A 27,283-nucleotide genomic window follows, 5' to 3' on the forward strand; every position below is an offset into this window, starting at 1 on the left:
TGCTCAGCACTAAAAAAATAACAAGATCATGGCATTTGCAGGGAAATGGATGGCATTAGAGCAGATTATGCTAAGTGAAGTTAGCCAATCCCTAAAAAACAAATGCCAAATGTCTTCTCTGATATAAGGGGGGTGATTCAAAATGGTCTAGAGAGGAAGAGCATGAGAAGAAGATTACCACTAAATACGGAAGAGAGGTGGGAGGGAAAGGGAGGGAGAAGGGGAATTGCACAGAAGATGGAAAGAGATCCTCATCATTATACAGAATACATGTATGATGATGTGAGGGGGAAAAAAAGAAGTGTGTCACATTAGATTGGGTAGAGAGAAGTGATGGGGAGGGAGGGGAGGGAAAGGGGGGATAGGAAGGGAGCAGAACAAAATAGACACTAGTATTGCTGTATGTATATATGTGACTGTATGACCAATGTGATTCTGCAACCTGTACACTCAGAAAAATGAGAAATTATACCCTATTTGATTCAAAAGAAAAAAGAGAGAAAGAATGAAGAGGAAACATTTCTGAAATTGAAGTATACACACACACAAAAATGGCTAGAATTGTGTATTCTTACCAAAATGTCTCATCTCACTGAAGGCTAAAACATTAATAAGTGCACATTTTTAAACTCTTCAGTTGGAGAAGTTTGAACAATCATGTCACCACACGGAACCCCGACTTAATACAGGAGAGAATCTTGTCTGTATTTCTTGAGTCAATTCCTACTCTGCCCATCTATCCTTTCTCTGCTTTACAAAGGCAAGGACTTTTCTTTTTCAAAATATACAGGTTAGTTTTCCAATATAGTAGATTCAAAATCCTTTAAATTGAAGTCTGGCTTTTTCATATCTGACTTATTTTGTTTACCATACTAGAATTGAAATTATCTATTATGTATCTGTAATTCATATCTTTTGATAGGTGAATAATATTCTACATTATGACAAAAATGAAATTTGTCTATCACCAATGATGAAACTGTTTAATATTTAGTCATATTCTACATTATGACTAAAATGAAATTTGTCTATCTCCAATGATTTCTGTTTAATGCTATTATAAATAATATTGTCATAGTAATTATTTTTCAAGTTGTTTCAAAGACACATTTTTCATTCCATTGTGTAAATACAAGGAATCATTTCCTATGAATGTGTTTATATAAAACTGACACACAGATACTTGAAACAGTTATAGAATGAAACATACCTTCAGCAATTTCTGAATGTTCTGTATTCTAGAAAATATTTCATGTTGTCTGTAATTTTTTTGTAATTTCAGCAATGCTAATGAGAGACAAAACGACATCTCATTGTCGTTTTGATTTATATTTATCAACACACATTCTGGAGACAAACTTGAAAGATTACCCATTAAATGAATGTTTTTGTCTGGCAAAACTGTAGGGACCAACAGTAGGTTCGTGGTGGCCAGAGTGTAGGAGCAGTGACAATGGTTAATTATAAATAAGATGCTGAGGGAGAAATTTTAATGTGATGCAACTGTTTTATATCATGCTTATGGTAATGGACATATAGCTCTGCTTCTGTCAAGCACATAAAACCATATACCAAATAGAGTGAATTTTGATGCATATAAATTAAGAACCAATAATGAAATCAATTTTAAAGGTAAAAATAAGGTAATAGGCTAGACTTTCCATTAAGGCCAAGCCTCAGGCAGATGAACATCCCAGTACTAGCAGATGCCTAATTTACTGAACAAAGTCCTAATTTGCCAGGATATTTTCTTATCAAATTTAGCATGACATGGTAAAATTTAAAATCTCATTGTGTTTGTAAAAGAAAAAAAAAATCAAGAACCTTCCACAAAGAAATCAAGTGGCTAGGGGAAGAGACGACTGTGGCATTTTGCAGTGACTGCTGTTGTTCTTAGCAATTTGTAATTCCCTAATACCTTTTATAGTCTCCTATCATGATTCCATGGAGTAGCATGTAGATTTAGTTATTTTAAATAAAGCTATTATATATTAATTGAAGGACTACATGTAAACTGTTCTTTATTTTAAAGTTAAGCCAATATAAAAAACAAACCTTTCCTTTCTTTCCCATTTCTCCACCCCTTTGTGCTTAGTAAATGGACTCTACAGTCCGACATCCTACTTATATCAGGGAGGGAGAACATTAGCTAAGTGCCTTCTTTTGTTCAAGACAGTACTTTTCTAGTGTTTATTTTGGCAAAATTCAGTAATTTCTGCAAACCATTAGGTAGGAGAAAATTGAGTGTGAGCACTTGCAACTGCTTTTGTGACATGAAGTAGGTCACTTAAGCTATTTGGCTCTTCCAACTTTTGTATAGAGAAAAAATGACGTAAAAATTTAAATAACTTTTTTAGACAGTAGTAGCTGTATCTATGAATATTTCTCCTATTTCCTTTCAATTCCTTTAAAACACACCATGTGAACTCTCACACATATACTGTCAATTTGATCACAATTAATTAGATTATTTTAAATAACTTTACTTAGATATTTGTATAATACATTTTGATTTATATAATTTTTTGATAAAGAAACAGATTAAATGTTGCCAACACACTGTAGTTTAAAGATAATTATCTATATTATTTGTAACTAAGGTCTATCATTGTGATAGCCTCAACAATTTGAACTATTTACATCATTTAATACAATACAATTTTTGAGAAAATCATTACTGACAAAATGCAAGAATCTACCCAAACTTCCTGTTTTTGTTGTTGAATTGCTGAAATCAATAATCACAGTAAAGCATAGAGGTAAAAGTAGAAGACCCCTTCAGAAAAAGGGGAAAATGCTGATAATTAGTGTGGACTGACTTTGGGCTAAAGGAATCCTAGACTTCTCCTGTCTGTGTTTTTTAAGCTACTAGCTAAAAGTTTCCTCCCATTAGAAGAAGGAGTAAAACCAAGTTAAAAGATACATTTACAGAAATATTATATTAATTGCTGGTCTTTTCCACCCTTAAAAATTTGGTACAAAAATTTATTCCCTATGCCACTTGTTCCAACTTTGTTTTCAGATTAAGCAAATTACAGATTTTTTTAAGGTATCATTATAATGATCTTTTTTTATTAGCTACACATGACACTACAATGATCTTCACAATTCATACATTTGAATCAAATGGGGTATAATTTCTCATTTTTCTGATTGTATAGGTTGCAGAATCACATTGGTCATACAGTCACCTAAATACATAAAATTTATAGATTTAATTTCAACAAGTTCCAGACTGCAGAACCTGTTAATTATAATACCCTTTTACCCTGTTTCAGTCTTATTTACTTTAGCAATGAATATTTTTTTCAATAAATACAACATGCTTTAATTCAATTTATTTTGAATCATAAATCTAATAGTTTTTGTTTTTTTTTTTTTTTATTTTTTTTTTATTTTTTTATGGTGATATTACCCAGTCATTGTACTTTCACTGCATCAGACATGATGCATAAAAGGGAAAAGCTATAGGACACATGATCACGACCCACAATAGGAACCATGTAAAACCAGCACAAAAGGAATCACACTTTCTTTTGCATGAAAAGAAACCTATTAAATACAGTAGACTACTACTAATTTTTAAACAATGTACATAATTTGTATTTTTCCAGATAGCATAGTTCCAAGCTTCCAAGGAGTTGGTTCTCTAAACAGAATGCATAATTTATAGCAACTATGTTTATATGCATCACTTTACAAACTGGAGATAGCTTATTTCCTCTGTGAGGAAGAATGTTGACTACAAGGTTGTGCATATATTAGATTCTTTCAAATCCTGAACAAAATATCAGAAATTGTTATCTGGACATAGTTTTTAGAGGGCCTAATCTACTATTTTGTGCTTTATTGTCAGGTGTTTTTTACAGTTTCTATGATAGGCTTCTGTCTGTTTATATGCAATATAATTTATAGACCATTATTTAGAATCTTTAGCCACAATGACAACTTAGCCTTTGAAAACTATTTTATCATATTCAAACAATCATCCCTTACACTAAAAGGGGTTTCAAAATTTATGTACATTTTAATACATTTTAACAAACATTTGTTTCAGAGGTAAAGGTAAATATACAATGTTAAGGTACTAATGTTTAGCAAGTAAATTAAAATAAGAAAATATTTCAGTAACAAAATCTAAATTATAATATGAATTATAACTTGAACAAATGTATTACTATGTAAAACTAAAAAAAGTGAAAATTTAAATGTATTGTGATTCCAATAATTTCTATAGAACATTCATGAACTAATTCTCTGAGAATAAACTAATTTCAGTTTGTTGTTTAGTTTGTGATTAAAAATGCAGCTTTTTTCCTGCATGATTTTCTGCATTTCTTTTCCTTCTATAACAAGGAGTGTTTCTCTTAGTATTTAGTTAGACATGTCAACTCCTCATTCCACCCAGTTGAGAATTTTTTCTTTCAGTTTCTAGAGTAGTTGTACATGTAATTTTTTTCTCCATTCCTACTTCTTTTATTTTATTGATTTTTTGTAGCTATATATGATGGTAGAATTCATTTAGATATAATTATACAAACATTCAATATATCTTATTCTCATTAGTACCCAACTCAGAGATGTACACTATGGTGGGATTCATGATGGTATATTTACATAAGTACATAGGAAGATTATTTCAGATTCATTTCACTGTCTTTCATTGTCCTATTTCCTCTTCCTTCCCTTCATTTCCCTTTGTCTAATCTGTTCTCTATGTAATTTATTTAGCACATTTGAAATAATGGCTCTACCATACCACCTCATATTGTGATACCTAAATTAATCTGCTCAGACTGCCATCAAAAAATACTATATACAGGAGGTATATAAAATAAAATTTTACTTTTCTGAAGGCTGAAATTCTCAGAATTGGGGTATCAACACAGTCATGTTCTGGTGAGAACTCTCTTGCTGTCTTTCTCCAGGACAACTTTTTTTTTTTCAGTGACCTTACATGACAGAGACAAGAGTATGCAAAGTCTCTACTCTCAGTCTCTTAGAGTGAATTGAACCCATCGTGAAAGCCCTACTCTCATGGCCACATCCAATCCTAATCGTCCACTAAAAGTCCCTTCACAAATCAAATATGAATTTTGTAGGGTTCTTAGACTTCTGGAAATGTTGCTCTTTTAAATTACATGAAATTTTGCTTCATTCTAATCAAATAATTAGTGTTTGTTTTCAACACTCCTATTTTGTTTTTAATATATTTCGACTGGTGTTACAAGGATCTACCTAAGTCTATTTTTTTCTTTGTCTTACCATACGTGAAGCTTTTGGCAATGGCTTAGTATCTATGTTACCATTTATTATTCATTTACCATCATGTTGACCTTACTTGTAGGTCCCAATGATTATTAGTCAACACTATCACTAACATCTATTCAAGACCTTCAGTATCATTTGCCTTATCTCAGCTGGAATTAATGCATTCATATTTTGACACCATCTGCTGATAGTGACATTGGGTTAGTTTAATTAACATATACATAATGTTATGCCCACTTGTGTATAAAAGTGTCAAAGCTGGATAGGTCTAGTTTGATTATATTAATTTGGTAACAAAGATCATAAAAAAAAAGATCAAGCCTGAGATAGCCTTTAAAGTGTAGGTATAAATTTGATATGGGGAATAAAAGAGTGTGTTCTGTGATAGTTGAATAAAGTTTCCCAGTACACATTTAACCTTTATAGTGATTTGTAGAAACATTTGCAAAATATAAACTTATCAGTAAGTAGTACTTAATTTAAATAGAAGAGTAAATAAAATTAATTTACTAGGCATTTGTCTTTGAAATGCCTTTTGTTATTATTTGATTTAGTTTGATTTTTAATCAGTATAATGATTAACACATTCATTATATAGATTAATGAATTTCACTGTGGCATTTTCATATATGTATATATTGCACATTGATCATGTTCTCTCTCTTCTTCTCCTTTTTCTAACTTTTCTTCCCATAACCTCCTCTACCCTGCCCTGACCCCATTTCAAAACCCTTTCTTCTAATTGTGTTTGATATTTTTAATTTGCCACATATGAGAAAGAACATGAAATATTTGTATTTCTGTGTTTTCCTCTTTTTGCCGAATATATTACAATTCCACACTTTTCTTCATGGCCACATGATTCTCATATATATATATATATATATATATATATATATATATATATATATATCATATTATCTTTATGCATTCATCTGTGATTAGACACCTAGCTGAACACATATCTTGGCTTTTGTGAATAGTCTTTCAATGCCTGGGTATGCAGGTATTTCATTTCTAAACTTACTTTATTTTCCTTTGGATATATTCCGAAGAGAAGGATAGCTGGGTCATATGGAAGTTTTAGCTTTAGTTTCTTGAGGAAGCTACATACTGATTGCACTAATTTACATTTCTGGTAACAGTACATAAGAATATATTTTTCTCTACAACTTGACCAATTTTTTCATGTTTAAAAATAATAACCATCATAATGGGGGTGAGATGGAATCTCACTATAGTTTTGATTTGCATTTCCTTGATAGCTAAAGATACTGAGAATTTCTTCCATATATTTATTGGCTACTTGTGCATCTTCTTTTTTGAAGTGTGCATTCATATCATTTGCCCATTTATAGATTGGATTATTAGGTTTTGTTGTTAAAGTGTAGATACATATGCCGAATATTAATCCTCACACATGATGAACTTGTTAAAAAAATTCACATTTTCATAATATTCTGATTTGGTGTGCAAAATACTGAAAAAAGAAAGAAAGTTATTTTAGTTTTTTTAGAGTAGGAGAATGGTGTGGTTGCAGAATATATAGTCCACAAAAGCCACAATCCTGGGGCTGGAGCTGTGGCTCAGCACTCTCCTGGCACACATGAAACACTGGATTTGATCTTCAGCACCACATAAAAATAAAATATAGTTATTGTGTCCACCTACATCTGAAAACTATATATATATATATATATATATATATATATATAGATATAGATATAGATATATATAGATATATATAACAATTCATTATATATATAATGAATTTCATATATATTTATCTCCACAGTCCTCCCAGTGCTTAGCAGAGAAGATGCCACACATAGGTAAGGATAAAAATTGGCTTTTTAAATTAAGCCTGCATAGATTATTTTTTAAAAAGTTTAATAAGGAACTGGTGCAAAATATGAATTAGATTGAGGAAATTCTGGGGTCACAGAGTATGGCTATGGTAAATTAAAATTGCATAAGTATATTATAGCTTAACTGTACAATCCTAGCATAAGCAGGTTTTCATAGTGTGGAAAAATACTTAAAGCACTAAAAACTTAAAGAACCAATGTCACTTCATTCTGAATGATTTCTGGCAATCATTCAGTTTTATAATGTGCATTGTTGTGAAATTTTCTTTTAAGATATCAACTGTATATGGAGATTTCTTGGAAAGCTGGGAATGGAGCCACCATTTGACCTTCTCGGTCTATTCCCTAAAGACCTAAAGACCTAAAGACCTAAAGACCTAAAAAGAGCATGCTACAGGGACACTGCTACATCGATGTTCATAGCAGCACAATTCACAATAGCAAGACTGTGGAACCAACCTAGATGCCCTTCAATAGATGAATGGATAAAAAAAATGTGGCATTTATACACAATGGAGTATTACTCTGCATTAAAAAATGACAAAATCATAGAATTTGCAGGGAAATGGATGGCATTAGAGCAGATTATGCTAAGTGAAGCTAGCCAATCCCTAAAAAACAAATGCCAAATGTCTTCTTTGATATAAGGAGAATAACTAAGAACAGAGTAGGGTCGAAGAGCATGAGAAGAAGATTAACATTAAACAGGGATGAGAGGTGGGAGGGAAAGGGAGAGAGAAGGGAAATTGCATGGAAATGGAAGGAGACCCTCAGAGTTATACAAAAGTACATACAAGAGGAAGTGAGGGGAAAGGGAAAAATAATACAAGGGGGACAAATGAATGTCAGTAGAGGGGGCAGAGAGAGAAGAGGGGATGGGAGGGGAGGGGAGGGGGGATAGTAGAGGATAGGAAAGGCAGTAGAACACAACAGACACTAGTATGGCAATATGTAAATCAATGGATGTGTAACTTATGTGATTCTGCAATCTGTATATGGGGTAAAAATGGGAGCTCATAACCCACTTGAATCAAAGTGTGAAATATGATATATCAAGAACTATGTAATGTTTTGAACAGCCAACAATAAAAAATTTAAAAAAAATGCAAATGAGAAACATGTTTTTATATCATAAGAATTTTGATTTTTATTATGCATTTTGTTAAACTATATAAAATTGAATAAAGAATAAAGAAAGGTAAAAAAAAAGATATCAACTGTATATTTGGAATATTTTCCTCAAGACACAGTATAAAGAAAGGGGAGAAAGCATTTGAATATTCAGCATTCTATTTGCAGACAATCAAGATTTTATTCTTTAAATTACCTGTTGAGATGTTAGGGGAGATACATGGCTCACTGTCACTTAAAAATCAACTTTTTTTTCTTTTTGCTATTTGGTCTGTGTGAAAGAGCTTTCATTTATTTCTATCTCTACAAGATGAAATGCTATCCTTCAGGGAAGAATTGAAATTTTGCACCATTAATTAAATTGTCTGTGTTCTTACAGAGCTAAAACTGATATCTACACTAATGCATACAGTGCTTAGTGCTGCTGAAGATAAAAATATTCATAGCACTTGTTAATGAATGGTAAGGCAGACTTTATTTAACAAAGACTATCACAATAGGTTTGCAGGAGGCTATAAAAAGTTTTTTGTAGCAACAAAAAGAGATCTGACTCAATTCTGAACACAAAAGGAAAAGTGGTAATTTAAAGCTAAGGTACCTGGTTAGAGGCAGTGGATTGAAAATATCAAAAAAAAAAAAAATGTTTAGGTTTGAATTCTGGTTTGATTCCAGAATGTCCTCCAAAAGCACATGAGTTGAATAGTTGGTCCCCAATATAGCAGTGTTCAGATGTGGAACTTTAGATAAGTGATTGCATCATGAGGGCTCTAACAGCAATGGTGGATTTATCTAATTGATGGATTCACAATTTGAATGGACTACTGGGAAGAAGAAGAAGAAGAAACTCTTGGAGTCTGAGCATGGTTTGCAGAAGTAGGACTCTGGAGACATTCGCTTTGAGACTATATCTTGTTCCTGGCTTCTCTCTCTCTCTCTCTCTCTCCCTCTCTCTCTCCCTCCCTCTTTCCCTCCCTCCTTCCCTCCCCTAAATGATATGAGCTTAGCTGATTACTTCTACCATGTCCTTCCACCATGATGTTCTACTTCACCTCTTGTGCAAAGCAATGAGGCTGGCTGACAATGGAATAATATCTATGAAATTGTGAGCCCAAATAAACTTTTCCTCTTTAAAGTTCTTATCGCCAGTATTTTTGTGATAGCAATGAAAAGCTGGTTAACACAGGGAGTTTCTGGCTATACAAATTTAATAAGATCCTTGGTAAAATAAGGCCAGCCTAATCACATTACCTTGAGAATAGTAAGGAATCTGACCAAATATGGAACATGCTCAGAAATAAACGATTCAAGATAAACTGAACTGGCACAACTCTTACTAAAATTAAACATTGTAAAGATGAATGCAGAAGCCCAAAAGTGAGAACCTACTTGAGAGTATTAAAAAACCTGCAAGGAATTTGGCAAAAAAAAAATCATTCTTTGTCAGTACTTCTTTCTTTTAAAGTATCACATCATGATTTATAAAATGATTTTGCATATTGCTGTCATTTATACTGAAGTCATAATTGTCTTTTGCATTTTATTTGCCATGAACTTTATATTCAATACTTCTAATCAGTGAGGCTCAATTAATAGTTTCAAAACATAAATAAATTAAGAAGGAAAAATGTCATTCTAGTAGTTCCTTAATTCTCTTAGTTAAAATAAGTGACACTTTAGCACTATAGAATAAATTAATTTTGATATGAATTTTACTTTTGCATTTCATTTTGACCATTTTCTATTTTTCTTTTTAATAATTTTATGGTTACTAAAATATATTAATAAATATTGTTACTCCATGAAAAATGTATCCTAAGACTTATGTACAAAAGAATCCAAGATTAAGTTATTCGAGCAACCCTTGTGTGATGTTCGAAAATCCTGTGACAATTTTGAAAAGAGGCTCTACATCATTGCTAGTTTTTATGTCTTTGTGTTTTTTTTATAAGTGGTAGCATATGTGGTAGCAATTACTAATTAGCTAATTGAAATCATATGGTAGTAATTACTGTCAATCAAATAAATCAGTATCCCAATAGGTAAAGCAACACCTTCAGTGCAGAAATGTCTGATATATATGTTCTCAATTTGATAAAGGAATTAATGAGAGCATTCTATGCTATTGTTTGAGTCACTTTCAATGAGCAATGCTTAGAAGCAATCTATAACTGTAATTGAGGTCGTGTCTAGAGTATATGACAGCAGCTATGAATTGGTCTGTCCAATTTGCTGTGGCTCATTAAGACATCCACTGCAAGAAAATTGTGTAGACAGGTCACAACAAATCATATCAAGTGAATTGTTCAGTCAGGTAAAATTCTATTGTGAAGACATGGCCTAGAGCCAGGTTTATGTATCACAAGAAAAATGCCGATGATATAGTATATAGAGTGTAACCTGGTTTTAGCTAGACTGTCAGATGCATCATGTTCTATGGCAGCAATAGCTCATTAAGATCTATATTTAGTGATTAATGGAGCTCAAACTTATAATATGTCATAGTTTCTATGGAAGTTCATAGATACAGTGTTATCAATCAAATGTCAGCTGGGATACTAGTTTGAGATTTGAAGCCAGGACCCTTTTACTTACCAAAATAAATTTACCTTTACAGATCAGCTGAATAAGGAGCTTTCATCCTCAGTGCTTCTTGATCTAATTCTGTCTTCAGCAGTACATACACAATTATGCCCAGAAACATCCCAAGTCTGACTGAAGAGACAACTAATAACATGTATTATGAAGATGTCCAACTTCTAAGAATACCTAGTTGCTCTTTTGTGTGTGTGTTCAAAAAATTCATGTAGCCCTATTATTTCAGTCCTCATAATTGCCAAAATTATAATTTATTTGCATACTTAGTCCCCTTTCTTCTCATTTTCCTTTTCCCTTTCTATAAAATGCTTTATAATAAAATTTGGTCTTTTGTGTTCACATATGCACACATATGCACAGTGTATGGGAGTATTTCTATACACTTCCAAACACACATACATTACACAATTTATCATGATATGAACCTACCATGTATATCAGACACCCATATGAATCAGAACCTCAGTGAGATCTAATGAGATAGTCCTCCTTTATGTCAAGAGGTTGCTTTATCCCTCATTGTTTACAAGTTAAATATAATAGTGATAAAGAGCTATTATACTGTTGTGCAACTCCTAAGCATAATGATTAATGTCATTTGTGTATTAAGATGCATAAAACATCGATACATGTTGTATTTCACATGAACAACAATAATCATAAAAGGTCTTTTAATGAACCTGACATAAAAAGCTTTTTAGATATAATCATTTCTCCCTTATACCATAAACACCTATGTACACAACTTTAGTTTCAATAAATTCATTAAAAAATCATTGACTGAGGGTCATAATTGATTTTAGACAATGTTCTGGGTTCTGAGTATATAAGATGGATGCAACAGACGGAAATGTCTGCCCTAGAGGAGATACAACTGAGTGCAAATAAACATACAATAAGCAAAATGAACTAACAAAACATGAAAGTACTAAGGAGGATAAGGAAGCAGTGGGAGGAGATGGGGAGAAGTGAAGGAGTACGCCAGGAGGACAGTAAGTAATGACTTGAAGGAAATAAAGTCACAGATCATATATAAACCTGGAAGAGTTCCTCAGGTAAATCTTACAGCACATATAAATGTTCTGAGGCAGCAACATACCTCATATATTCCAGGCAAGCAAGGAAACCAGGACATCTGTAACAGAATGTAAAAGTAGAGAAGGTTAAAGATGTTATGAAGCTAAGACTCCCTAGGGCCTTGAAAATCATTTTAAAAACTTTCAATGTCACTCTGAATGACATGAGCAGCCACTGGAAATTCTGAAGGAGAATGAGATGATCTGACTGTACATTTAAAGGAATCATCATGACTGCCATATTGCAATAGACTGAAGGAAGGAAAAGAGAGCAGTTAATATGACATTGCAAACATGGTAGCAAAGTAGAAATGGCAGTGCTAATTTGCTGACAGACAATGGATAGGTAGAATTGAAAAATTTATACCCAAAGTATGATATTTTGAAATAGGACTTCAAGAACGTATACAAAAAAAGATAGACAAATATACCAAACAAAAGCTGTGATTTGCATCACAGACAATTCTCAAACTCTTTCAACACAAGCTTTTTCAGACACGCGTCTTTCAGAATAGGACTAAGAACAAATTGAACTGACAATAACAATGTGACTTGTCTTTCAACTATTTGAGCAACATCCTACTGTGCAGAAACTGAGAAATCCCTACCAAGACCATTCTCTGACTAACTCCAGATTCAAGAGTCTGTAACTATTAGTAATAAGCAGCAGCATGCAAACCAATAACATGTTTTGCCTGGTTAGGGTGATGGGTTTTCTTTAAATTGCTTTAAAGTAAATGAATAATTGAGTAATTTATGGGAAAAAAAATAGGTGTGTAAACCCTGAAAATCAACAGGGAGAAACAAAAAGAACCGATTAAGAAATATGTCAAGAAAGAAAGATCAATGAGTCAAACCCCTGACTGTGTCTATTGGGGTCATTGTAAAGTTAGGATTTATGGTTATAGGTTTTTCAATGTATTTAAGAAGATAAATTTCTTTAGTAGAGCATGTGCACTAAGGTAAAATGTATCCAGTCACTGACCTCAATACCCACAACATAGGATTGACTTGTAGATAGATCACCTCTGAATATATTGGTCACTATGAGAGTTCTGGAGAGGATATCATGCCAAAAACTCCCCACCCAACATTAAGGAAGAGTTGAACATCTGATTGGTGCTGACTGAAGAATGTGGACCCCAGCTTTCAAGGCAAACATAAAACAGCAATATATTTGGAATCAGCACAGTTTCCCTCATTGTTCTCTGTTCAGAGATAACTTGCTCTCTCTTGAGAGTACTCTTTGCTTGAGCTTTACTTTACTCTCCCTTATAATAGAATTCTCTTGGTTGGCTTTTTGGGTCTGACTTTAATTTTTTTTTCTCCCCCATAGGGTCACAAGAACAGAGGCTTGGAGTTTCACCTCACCACTCTCCCGTGACATAATTATTTTCTCTTTAACTCTCTTTTTTTGTATACACCCTACTGATTCTCTGGTGTACTCTTTGTTGCAGAAAATTCAGGAAGCTTCAACTTTAAAAAAAATATATATAACTTCATCATTGGTGGTTTTGGTAAATCAGTTTTAACACAAATTGATGTTGATATGGCCAAAATATTTATGATTGCATTTGGACTTGGAAAACTATATCTACTTTAAAGGAAGATGTACCTCTGCACTTCACCAAATACAGTGAGTAGGTTAATTATTGTACCCCTTAAGGAGGCCCTAGAGTAATGCATGTGGAGTTGTTAAAAACTTATTGTTCCTCTGATATATGTGGTTTTCAAAAATGAGCAGATCTTGCACACTCCCGGAAAGGATTCTAATCCCTTGTACCTGAGAAATATGAAGTGTTAGAAGGAATTTTATTGGGGCTTCTGCAGATGAGGAAACTTTGATACTTCTAATGGCAACTTGCAGGAGCTGTCCTGTATCCTTTTGTAGATGGTGATACTGAGACCTGAGACAGTGTTTGCATCTGTGTTAGACTCCTTGATGGATGTTGTAATTAGGTAGCTTTGAATTCACAGAGAAGCTCTTTGTTTTATATGAAAAAAGTGGAGGACATCGGTGTATTTAAAGCCAGGTAAACAAATGAGGTTATAAATGAATGAATGCAGATGAAGAAGAGAAATAGTCCGAAGACTGAGGTTTGGGCATTCAAAATTTAAAAGGTTGAAGAGACAAGAACAACCAAGAAATGATGGTTGAACAGAAGCTCTGTAAAGTGTAAGAGTAATTCTGCATACAACAAGCAAATGTTCTCCATTTTGAGGTGGAGAGGTAATGAGTTTTTTCAAATGCTTCACATGAGTTAATCAAGAAGAGGATTGAGAATTGAATTTTATATCACATAAAATATGTGTGTCTATTGATCTTAACATGAGCCCCTTCACTGAACTCATAAAGGAAAATATCTGATTGAAGAAGACTCAAGAGACCATAGGTAGGCACAAATTAAAACTGGAAGTGCCAGTAACACTTTTTGTAAAAAGAAATATCAATACAAGTAAGTTTGGAGAATGAAATTAAGGCAATGGAGTTTTTTTTCTTTTGTTTTCCCCAACTGTATGTGATATAGCATATCTGTATGAAAGTCTTATGCTCCACTAAACAGGAAAATCAGTGACACATGAAGGAGTGGGAAAAGAGTACTTTGAACAGGTGACAAGGGGCCGGGGACATAAACAAAGGAATTGGCCTTGGATGAAAGTAAGGTATGTTCACTTATCTGTAGTTAGATCTACTTGGAAATGTTTAAGGAAAAGCTTGTTCTTTCTTTTCAATATCAGCACACTGAGTTCTTCTAATTTTTTTTTAGGTAACAAAGGAACTGTTTCAACAGTTGAAGGAGATAGAAGTAAGCAAAGCAGATCCAAACAGCCCTGTCTTCATGATGTGTGCCTTTTAACAAATCTATTGAATTTGGATTCCAAATTAAAACCTAAGAACCAATGGCACATCTCTCATCTGATATATTGAAAGAAAAAAATCACTTTATTGTTGCTTTAGTAGTGTTTGTTGAAATTTCAGCATAACTGCTTGCTTGAAAAGGGAGCCTGAAAGGAGCAGCCTGAGTAATGCATCTTTCAAAATAACTCCTCATTCAGCTGACAGAAATGACTGTGTCCAGTAATCACTGTTTGCAAAGAACTGATGAGATTGTGTCAGCAGAAGTTTGAGAAAGAGTACTGAACACTTGCAGATCCAGTGTAAGTTTTTCCTGAGACTGACCAGTAAAATCAATACAAAAACCTCTATGGGTTTCTTTTCATGTCCTTTGAAAAAGTAACTAACTTGCCAAACGCTATACTCAGTTACATCTTTTCAACATCAACATCCATTGCAATGACTGGATATGGCTTCTAACCAATGCTCTGTATAAAAACCCAGTTCAACATCTATTACTTTAAATGTGGTCAATAGAATGTTATTTAAAACTACCACTTGGGGTAACAACCACAATTTTCCACACAAAGATTTTGCTTATTGTTTGTGCATGGCTTTTATTTCTAAGTCACCTCAGGGATATAAGTAGAACTGAATATCAGAAAAATATAGGTTAACTTTCACATAGGGGAAAATATCTTGTTACCCTCAAAAGCAGGGCATTTTCTCTCTGAACATTATATTCTTTCTCATGTATTTTTTTCTCTTAACTGCACTAATTTTTATTTTGAATGTTTGACAAATTCTAGCAAATTTTTTACTCTCTGTATTAAGTTGACCATGACTCTTTAGTTTCTGTGGATGGATAACACATACTCCATTTTACAGGCTCCATTAGAAAACAATTGAATCAGCATATCTTGGATGTGAAGTTCAAGCATCTCATTTAAAACCAACACCTACATAATTTGTACACACATTAAAGTTTAAAAACCAAAGCCCTTGTCTCTCTACTTGGTCCCATGCATTGATGAATGTTGTTGACCAAGAGACAATAGCACCTCTTACAATTGATTTTGCCTTTTATATGAAAACCACAGTGATTGTAAATGATCTTATGGTGGTGGTGGTTACTGCTGGGAGCTGGGAATGAATTGTGGGCATGTCTGAGCCATCTCTAAGTGGAGGTGAGCCCCTCCGAGAAATCTTGGTTCTTATCTCATTGATCTGAGACTGCTCTATTGCCTTGGCAAAAGTCCTACTCAAAGAGAAGTCTGTGATACTATGGAATTTATGGATTCAGACAGCCCTAGGTTCAAATGGAACTCCCAAGAAGTGTTAAGAGATATAAGTGCCCCAACAAGCCTCCATGCACCAGCTGCCTGGAGGAGGAAGAATTGCTACTCAAGTGGTAAGTCCCCAATCAGGTCAACTTTCTAAACAGCCTGCAAATTCTTGTTTACCTTGAAGAACCCTTTCTGACCATAAATTCCTTTGGTGTGTTTCACTATAAAACAATTGAAGCCATTTCCCCTTTGTTAGGATCCAGACCTGTCTGGATTTTTCCACCCACCAAGTCTCCTCCCATTAAATTACATTTCTTATGTTCTTTATTTCTTAATACTAATTTTAACCTTCTATTTTCAGCTGGTCCACACATCTGAATGGTTACTTATTCCCTGGCATGCAGTTAGAGGTGAGAGTTTACTGTGTATCTTCTTTTACTCCCTAAAGCTAGGGTTCTTAGCTGTAGTGAGGAGTGATATTGACACTGATTCAACGTTGGGCAAGCAATGCCTAGAGTCATTTTTGGGTTTCATGGAGGGGGCAAGAGTTTGCTAGCATTTCTGGTGGGCAGAAGTCACAGATGCTTTCAAATATCCAATAAATGCATAACAAGACAAGTCCTCAGAAAAATAATTATTTGGGCAAAAGTATCAAGAAGACAGAGGGTGAAAACCTTGTCCTAAGGCAACAGATTAAAATTGATGACAGTTTAAACATCTTTGTCTGCTCATTCCAGAACTCAAGGGAATTCTTCTCCCCCATTTTCTTTCTTTCTTTCTTTCTTTTTTTTTTTTTTTTTTTTGAAGCAACCAGGATTATATGTATCTACTGGAAACCCAAGGAAATTCTGCAGGGGATGACATACACCATTCATTTCTAGTACAGTATTCTCATCTATCCCAACATACCCAATATGATATCCAGGACAAGTAAAACTCCAGTCAAAGAAGATAAAGGGTAAAAACATGTTATAACTCAGGTAACAAAATCAAGCTTGAAAGTGAAAATGGCAGATGGTACAACATATAAACCAATGACATTCCTTTTTATACTCTGGGAATCAAAGATATAACTAAGAGAACAATTATATCTCCATGATAATTATAAAATAAACTTGTGATTAATAAGAAACCATAATGGTAAAGAAATAAATGAAAACTACAGAACCCTAAAGAGATAAATCAAAGAAGACCTTAGAAGATGGAAAGATCTACCTTGCTCTTGGATAGCCAGAATTAATATTATCAAAATGACCATACTACCAAAAGCACTATACAGATTTAATGCAATTCCAATCAAAATTCCAATGCCATTCTTCATAGAAATAGAAAAAGCAATCATGAAATTCATCTGGAAAACTAAGAGAATAGCTACAGCCATCCTTAGCAGAAAGAGTGAAGCAGGTTGTATCACTATAACAGACCTTACCAGACCAGATAAATAGTAACAAAAACAGCATGGTATTTTCACCAAAACAGACTAGTAGACCAATGGTACAGAATAGAGGACACAGAGACTAACCCACAAAATTACAACTATCTTATATTAGACAAAGGTGCCAAAAACATTCACTGGAGAAAAGATAGCATCTTCAACAAATGGTGCTGGGAAAATTGGAAATCCATATGAAACAAAATGAAATTAAACCCCTATCTCTCACCATGCACAAAAATTAGCTTAAAATGTCATCAAGGACCTAGGAATTACAGCAGAGACTCTGCATCTAATAGAAGAAAAAGTAGGCCCTAATCTTCGTTATGTTGGATTAGGCCCCATATCCTTAATAAGACTCCTATAGTGCAAAGTCAATAAATGTGATGGAATCGAACTAAAAAGTTTCTTCTCAGCAAAAGAAACAATCTGTGAGGTGAACAGACAGCCTACATCCTGGGAGCAAATTTTTACCCCTCACACATCAGATAGAGCACTAATCTTTAAGGTATATAAAGAACTCAAAAAACTAAGCACCAAAAAAACAAATGACCCAATCAACAAATGGGCAAAGGACCTGAACAGACACTTCTCAGAAGAGGATATATAATCAATCAACAAATATATGAAAAAAATTCTCATCATCTCTAGCAATCAGAGAAATGAAAATCAAAAATAAGATATCATCTCACCTCAGTCCGAATGGCAACTATTATGAAGACAAACAACAATAAGTGTTGGTGAGGATGTGGGGAAAAAGGTACACTCATACATTGCTGATGGGACTGCAAACTGGTGTAGCCAATATGGAGGACAGAATGGAGATTCCTTGGAAATCTGAGAATGGAACCATCATTTGACTCAGCTATCCCTCTCCTTGGACTATACCCAAAGGACTTAAAAACAGCATACTACAAGGACATGGCCACATCAATGTTTATAGCAGCACAATTCACAATAGCTAAACTTGGAACCAACCTAGATGCCCTTCAGTGGATGAATGGATAAAAAAAATGTGAATATATATATATATATATATATATATATATATATATATATATATATATATATATACACACATACACACAGTGGGATTTTACTCACCATTAAAAGATGATAAAATCATGGCATCTGCAGGTAAATGGATGCAATTGGAGAAGATAATGCTAAGTTAGCCAATCACAAAAACAAATGCCTAATATTTTCTCTGATATAAGGAAGCTGACTCTTAGGGGGGTAGAGAGGGTGAGCATGAGAAGATTAGGTAAATTCTAGATAGAGAAGAGGGATGGGAGAGCAAGGGAGGGGGCAGGGATTAGCAAGGATGGTGGAATGTGATGGACATCATTATCCAAAGTACATGTATAAAGATTCAAATTGGGTATCAACATACTTTATATACAAACAAAGATATGAAAATTGTGGTATATATGTGTAATAAGAATTATAATGAAAAAAGAAAACAAAAACAAAGTACATGTATAAAGGCATGAATTAGCGTGAACATACTTTATATACAAAAATATAAAAAATTGTGCTCTCTTTGTGTAACAGGAATTGTAATGCATTCCATTGTCATGTATTTAAAAAAATAAAATCAATAAAAAATAAAATTAAATAAAAATTATTTTTCCAACTGAATCAAATAATTAAAAAAGGATTTCTTTGCCAATTTGCAGAAAATTTTATTTTTTATGTGATAGTGTTTTGAAAAACTAGAAATGGACCTCAGAAACATCTGGGATTTTAGAGTAAACAAAGTAAAATACAATAAAGTACAGTAAAAGAGAAAAGTATTCTATGTCATGGTAAAGCATTAATCCAACCTCAAAAATCAATAATTAATCAATAATTAAATGATGTTCCTCAAAGAATACTCAGGAGAGTACCAAAAATTATGTAAACACAAGGAGACTTTAAGTGTTTCCTTTGAATGTAAAACAGTGCAATTCAAAAGTAGACACCTCTTATATTAAGTGATAAAAATTCCAGTTTATAAGTAATTAAAACCAAAAACCTTAGATTATCCTTTCTCAAAAGTAATTTTGCGCTTGAAATACGAAAGATTATCTTGGGAGATAAATTGCCAAATAAACTTCAGAAAACTATAGAATAACAAAAGTTTATTACTCCTAAATTTATATGTTTTTAATTCTTAACTATTCACTGATACAGCAGTTACTTGTTGAAGGACTACTGTGTAACAAATTCTATATATCTGCTAGAGTCATTGCTTGAACAAAAGAGTACATATTTGCCCATTGTCAGGAGCTGTGTATGAATTGTGGAACTTTGAACTTCTTGGAGACAGAGGCTGACATCTCCCTTGGGAATCTCTCTCAGTGCAAAGGTGCCAAGAAAACTGCCCAGGTGTGTAGTGATGCCTGTTCAAAGGGATATTCCATGATTGCCATGGAATTTCTCAATTCATGACCTAAGGTTCAAACACCAGCCAGGTGTTCCAGTGGGTGGAAAATATGGGCACAAGCTGATGGCTGTAATTGGGCTATTCAAACTTTTGACCTTGGTTCTGTTTTAAGGTAACTTTCTCATAATTAATCCACTGTTGTAAAAACCTATGTAATAAATGTGCAGAGCCTGTTCATTGTCAGTCTTCCTTCATTAGAGGTCAGCCAAATCACTGGCATGAACTATCTCTATTTTTGAGTTTGTTTGTCTTTTTTCCAATTGCCTCATCAGCCCAGTTTGGGGAAACTGAGTAAATGGCTGTGCTAGCAGAGGCAGCTCATGATATATAAATTTTTAAGGAAAAGGAAAATGTTTAAATAAACAAACTTAAAACAGTTGTTAAGGCTAATTATGGGTGACATCCACACTAAAATATAAGAGGGTTCCTGTGAGGAGATAAAGTAGGATACAGTGTTTAGTTTTCCTTATGTTTGTGGAAATATATCAAACAATTTGCCTATTGAAAAAAACAGGGCATCAAAAGACTGCATAATATTCTAACCCATTAATTAAATATATATGACCATGTGATATTTTTAATATGCAGATATTTTTCAAAAATTAATGAATCATATTGAATAAATGGTTGTAGAGTCTGCCACAAATTTTAAACTTGTCTTTAGAAGAGTTTCACAATTTGAATTCCTCAAAAGTATGCAAGTAAAATTTTCTCAAACTTTCTCGAACTTCTCATGTTCAATATTCATTTTTCATATATGTATGTGAGTGTGTGTGCACGCCTGTCTATGTATAAATCTCCAAAAACAGCTCACACACATATATGTAAATTTGGACAGGTAAAAATTTGTTGAGTATTTTGAATTAACATGTTTATTTTGTACTAGTGAGCTCAACTATTTTACATGTTTATTGGGCATTTTTGCTTTAATACATACAAATAAATTTGAGATGAATACTGACATTTCTTGGCAATTTTTTAAAAAGGTAATATATTAAAAAGTATCAAAATTGGGTTCATGCTCATATTGAAACTATTTTCTATAATTATTTAATTTATGTACAAAATATCATTATTACTTTGCAATGTTTAAATTACATACTTTTGGAATATTTTTCAAAGAATAAACCCCTTGAGATTTTTTACCAATGATGATAGAATTAAAGATTAGAAGTCAAAATCAGGACTTGCAGAAAACTGTAAGTGAAACTGTGAGCTTTACAGCTTCCCAACACTTAATTGTATTTTATGATACATCAAAGACGATATTAATAAAAATGCATTATGTTCTTTTTATGTGTTTTCAAATTTCAATAAATTATTATCCCTTTTGAAAAAATGTAAGTTTTGAAAATTACTAAAAATAAAAGACTGAGTTTTATGGAAAAATGAAGACAGAAAAGACTGTGCACCTATCATCATGAAAGACTTTGGCCTTTGTCAGTAAACAAATGCACATGTATATGTTTCAAAGTTACAAAAATTAAGGTATGTATTTGATACTTATCATTACTTTCTTCTTCAGCTAAAATATATTTAACTAAAATTTTAGATTAAATATATTTCAGTGGAAGAGATAAAAAGATGCTTAAAATATTGTGTGTGTGTGTGTGTGTGTGTATAGGACAGTACCTGTGATTTTACTTTTATAAGTTTTTGTAGATGTTCCTATTTAGAGAAAATTATTGAGAAATATAATTTATAGAAGATAGCAAGAAAAATCCACCAAAATTTATAGAAGTTATCTTCAATACTCACTCCACCACACATTTTCAACTTGTAAAAGACCAGAACTTCAAATTGAGAACTGAAGAGTCACCAAAACACATTGTTTTCGATGATGTAGTAGGCGGTGCTGTCATGAAATTGGGACTAAAGATAAGAAGCACCTATAGAGAATGAGGACAAAAAAAGATCATTGTATTTCATCTCCAGGTTTGATGTCTCTACTCTGAAGAGCTCTGTCAGCCCACTCTAGAGCATTCAAATACTTCTGTGTGTCCCAAAACAATGCTACCCAAAGGGTTGAACCTGGACAGCTTAGCATGGATACAGAAATTGTGCATACACATTGGCAACTTGAGAATATTTCTTACATCAAATAACAGTAAAAATAAGGGTTATGTTTGCATATACATTTTTCTGTATTTGTTTCATTTTTCTAGTAAGTTATTTTATTGAATTTTATATAAACATGACCTGTGATAGTTGAAATGAAATCAAATGAACAAATTTCTACTTTTTCTTCTACATATTATTTGAGAAACACTTTTTCTAAAGTACAGGAGCAGCTGGTGCCTACTGTCCATCTGGAAGGCTGGAGGCTGACTGGAGCAGAAAGCAGAGGAAGGAGGAAAAGCAGCAGATGGATAGCTTTTGGGTTTCTCCTGGTCCAAGCAGAAGTAGCAGGGGATTCACCAGTCTGAGCAGTTAATTAGTGTCCTGACAACAGAATAATGGCCCACAGGGTGAAAGTATCTCTGTAGCAGTGTTTATGAAAACTGCTGGGACAAAAACTTTAGTGTGGGTTGATCACAAAGGGACAGCTACAGAGAGTATGGCAACTGGGCCACATGAAAACAGGATTTGAGAAAAGCATTGCTTAAATTTAATAACGAATAAATATATATGTACATATTTATTTACATGCATGTTTATTTATTTCATAAACACACATGATGTTTACTTCCATGATCACAAAAACTTCCTAGATGATTCCTTCTTTGATATGCTTGAGTAAAAATTTAGCTGAAAATAGTAACAGTTCCTGGAATCTTGCCATATTTTTAGCATATTTCCCAGGAAATATTCTATTATTAATTAAATGTTTTAGAATCCACTGATATAAGGCAAAATGTCAAGAAATTTTATGAACAGTCTTCCACCATTAATTTGACATGCGAAAGGTATAAAAAGATGTCAAAGAGGGGCTGTGGATAAAGCTCAGTAATAGATGCTTACCTGACATGAGTGAGGGCCTGGGTTTGATCCCCACACCTCACATTAACACTGTTAAACACCCATTTACAAGACTAATCACATGTTATGGAATTCCATAGTGTAAATACATTGCTGTCTATAACTCTAAAGAAATTTCAATTCAACAGAAAAATAACATAGAAGTCACATTTACAGAAGTAAAAGGGGGCTTGAGAATGTGTCTCGGGCATGTATTCTACTATTTTACCCAAAGTTGAGTTCTTAAAGCTTTTGAAGAGAGAGGAGTTTGAAGAAAGGAAGGGTTAATTATGCAGAGGACTCACAGATTTTCGGTTTGTTGACATTATAAAGACTCTATAGAATTTTGCATTTTTGTTGCAAGATAAGCAGAATATTAATGTAGTAAACTATGGATTTCTAGCAGTTCAGAGAATGGTTCATTTAATTAGAAATGAAGTTCATTTTCTTTTAATTTCTTTAGAACTATATTTTAATTCTATCTTCAAAATTAATTGACACAATCCCCAAACTGACTTTGGATAATACCTATTCAGTATTTTAAACTGCTCAGTCCTGGGAGAATTAATTGGAAAATATGTTGATGTCTTATTCTAATCTCAAGATGCTAAAAGTTCATACAGTAATCCCTGGTTGCATAAGCCAATTCTTTCCAAAATGCAGTGGTAATTATCTTTATCCATTTGTTGTTGCAATAACAAAATGCCTGGGACTGAGTAATTTATAAAGAATAAAAGTTTATTTGATTATAGTACTCAAGGCTGGAAGTTCAAGTGTATGGCATTAGTGTTTTTTCAGCATTTGGTGAGAATCTTCTTGCTTCATCATAACTTGGTGGAGGATATCACATGGTGAGACTGGAAAGAAATGCCAGCTCTACTCTCTTATAAAGTAATTAATACCATCACAGCATTCTCACCCTCAAGACTTGATCCCATCCCTATTATGTCCCAAAGGTCCCACTTCCAAATATTATTAACAAATCAATTTGGAGATTAAGTTTCCAACACACGAATTTTGGGGAGACACATTCAATGATAACAGTGACACTCTTATGCAATGATTAAATATACATCTACTTGAAATAACATTCTGTAAAATCATAGCACATCCTCACAAACTACTACCTGACTGATCATTGCAAGGTTAAAATAACAGTAACAATAATAATAATAGCAATAACATTAACAATGATAATGATAATTAAAACACAATAAGTTAAAACACTGATAAATTTTAACATGAGTACACATGAAGCAAACTATTGCTTGCTGCATGACTGAACAGATATTTTTGTATCCTGGCACCTGGATGTAAGAGCTTAGAGTTAATTTACAAATTCTCAATAACTTTAAGATAAATTGATCTGAAAATATATTAAGTTTTACTCATATTATACTTATCTGTGAAGTGAAGAAACTGTAAGATTCTATATTATTAATTTGCTACGTGTTGTATATTATAAATTTAGCACTGTTAGTTTGCACCTTGGAAGTTCAGTTATTTGTAAAATATTAAGTCCTTAATATATAAAATGATTGTTTTAAACCATCTTCTCTCATCTGTCTCAGTAATCATTACATAGAGAGAAGGAAAAAATCCTGGTGCTCAAGGCTTTGATATTTTTCCTTCATATACAACACAGTCTTCATCTATCTGTGTATATATTGGTCCTGAATGTAAGACTCCTTAATAAAAATATCTAAAAAGATTCTGTGAATTATTAATTAAGTCCTTTTATTACTCTAAATAGGCTTCCTGACAGAAATGTCATGAGACTAATATTACTAAGTCACTTGTTTCTATTTGGTCAAGATGTATGAAGTAATAATTTGTGTAAATCAAATGTGGTCAGATCATGTGGTTGACCTTAATACTGTAAGTAGCATTGCTTTTGCAGTTGTATTCCCCTTCATTCCCAGAAGTTGTTAGGCCTTATCCTACTTTTATATGCACAAATTAAAAGAAGTAAATGTTTGAAAGATTTTATCAGCTTAGGTTTATTTTTATCACATGCCTGAACTGACTTAAATGAGTCGTAAGAAAGAATATCAAGGAGAGAATTTTAAAGGTTTTCAAGAATATCTTATTAAAATCTGAAAAGAAAATTTTAATAATGAGAAAAATTTTAACTTTCTTAGCACATAAAGGCAGTTGTGAATTGGTGACATAAAAACATTATAGCAATAAATATGAATGACTTTGTGTCAATCAATTATGAAATATATGTGCATACAATAAATTCTGTTCATAAATTAATATTGGTCTTTTCTAGAACTACACATTTTACTGAATTTCAAATAATTAGACCGAGTTGAAGAAGAGGCGTTGAGTGAATAAATATTCTTTTTTGTGAATAATTTTCTTAATTCGTTTTTTAATACTGTAAGACTTCCCCTGCTGAAATCTTTCTTGAGCATTTTAAAATCAAATTTAGCACATTCATGGAACAAATAAGAATCTTATATCACAAATGTCTAGCAGCAGGAATCACAAACAATTGTGATCAAAATCAAAACTACATAGGAAGATACCAAAAAAAAAAAAAAAGACAAAGTGGAGAGCACCAAATATTTTAAGGTAAAGAAGATATTGGGGGGGCTGGGGTTGTGGCTCAGTGGTAGAGCACTCACCTAGCATGGGTGAGGCCCTGGGTTCGATCCCCAGCACCACGTAAAAATAAATAAAGATACTGTGTCCACCTACAACTAAAAAAAAAAAAAAATTAAAAAAAAGAAGATATTGGGGAAGCAGAGCATGATTGACGTTGATGAGAGAATTCTTAATCAATGGACCTAGTAAGGAGGAGCCTGCTGACAGCTAAGTGACACTATCCCTTTTGACATTGGAGTTGCTGTCTCTAGAAGTATTTCCAGAATCTTTAGAGATAGAACATTGTAGTTGTATATTGTACTGGTGTCTGCCAGTATCATATGTGTCACAATTAATCAATGCATTTACAATGGAGCCTGAGACCCATTAAAATCTGGGCCTTATTTCCTGGCTCTTCTTTTATTTCTCTCCTCCTTGAAGTCACAGTTGGCCTTTTTGTACTTCCTTTAAAATAATCCCTTCAGAAGTACAAGTATTCACATTATTTATAAACATAAATATATATATAAAAGAAGAATTTACTGAAGAAAATGAAAGAGAGTTTTCTTTGGAAGTGTTAGAACTGGAAATTGTCAATTTGGATGAAACTATTGTTTTACTTTTGTATTTTGCAGCAATCTTACTTCAAGGGAATATAACATATACAATAGTGAAGAGAACTTTAATACAACAAATTTATCCTTTGTTCATCCAACAATCGAAACATAAACAACATTTCTGATGGGAAAACCCTCTTGAGATTTTTCCACTGACTTTAAAAATTGCATGTATGCATAAACGACTGTATAAAGTACAACGTACTCACTTTTCTTTTAATAAAATATTTTAAGATCTTTAAAAAAAGAAGAAAAAAACATCCCTCACCTAGTAGGTTTTTCCTTCATATATTTCAAGAAGCACGCTCTTATTTCATTATTTCTCTCTTCAGTTGTCATCTTATCATTATTATCTTCCCTGATCAGTTCATAGAAAAAAGAAATTCAACAAGTTATAACCAGTTAACTCATCAATACTTACTCTGTATCAATTATAACAATATCACAACATGTGTTTTCATTTTACTATTTTAAATATTCATCCTAATAGACATGTAAACTCTAGAAGGACAGAGACACCACCTGTTTGGAACAACATAACCACAACACTTGGGACAATGAACAGGGCAGGATAAATAAAAGACCATCTTGTGGTAAGTCTCAAGTACTTTTTCTCTTTCAGTGCTGGAGTGACAATCAACAGAGATACATCCCTACAAACTACTTTGTTTTTCATTTGTTTTAAAGCCTAAATCACTTATCTCAAGGACCAACTTATCAAATGAAAATTACACTTGAATTACTAAAGACTTGAAAAAGGAATATCAAATGAATACACATTTGCATTTCTTAACACTCCAATAAAATCGAAATATATGTGGTACTGGCAGCAGATAGAATATATATATATATATATATATATATATATATATATATACACACACACATACATACATATATGTATATATATGTATATATAAATATATGTGTATATATATATATATATATATATATATATATATATATAGAGAGAGAGAGAGAGAGAGAGAGATTATATATATATTATATATATAATATATATATGCATGTTAGCAAGGTTATTCATTTTGTGTGTGTGTGTGTGTGTGTGCGCGTGCTGAGGATTGAATTCAGGGCCTTGTGCATGTGAGGCAAGCACTCTACCAACTGAGCTATATCCCCAGCCCAAGCTTATTCAATTTTAATTTAAAGTTTTCTGTTTGGAAAATAATGAG

This window comes from Marmota flaviventris, chromosome 11 (assembly GCF_047511675.1).
Source record: "Marmota flaviventris isolate mMarFla1 chromosome 11, mMarFla1.hap1, whole genome shotgun sequence".
NCBI classification, from domain to species: Eukaryota; Metazoa; Chordata; class Mammalia; order Rodentia; family Sciuridae; genus Marmota; species Marmota flaviventris.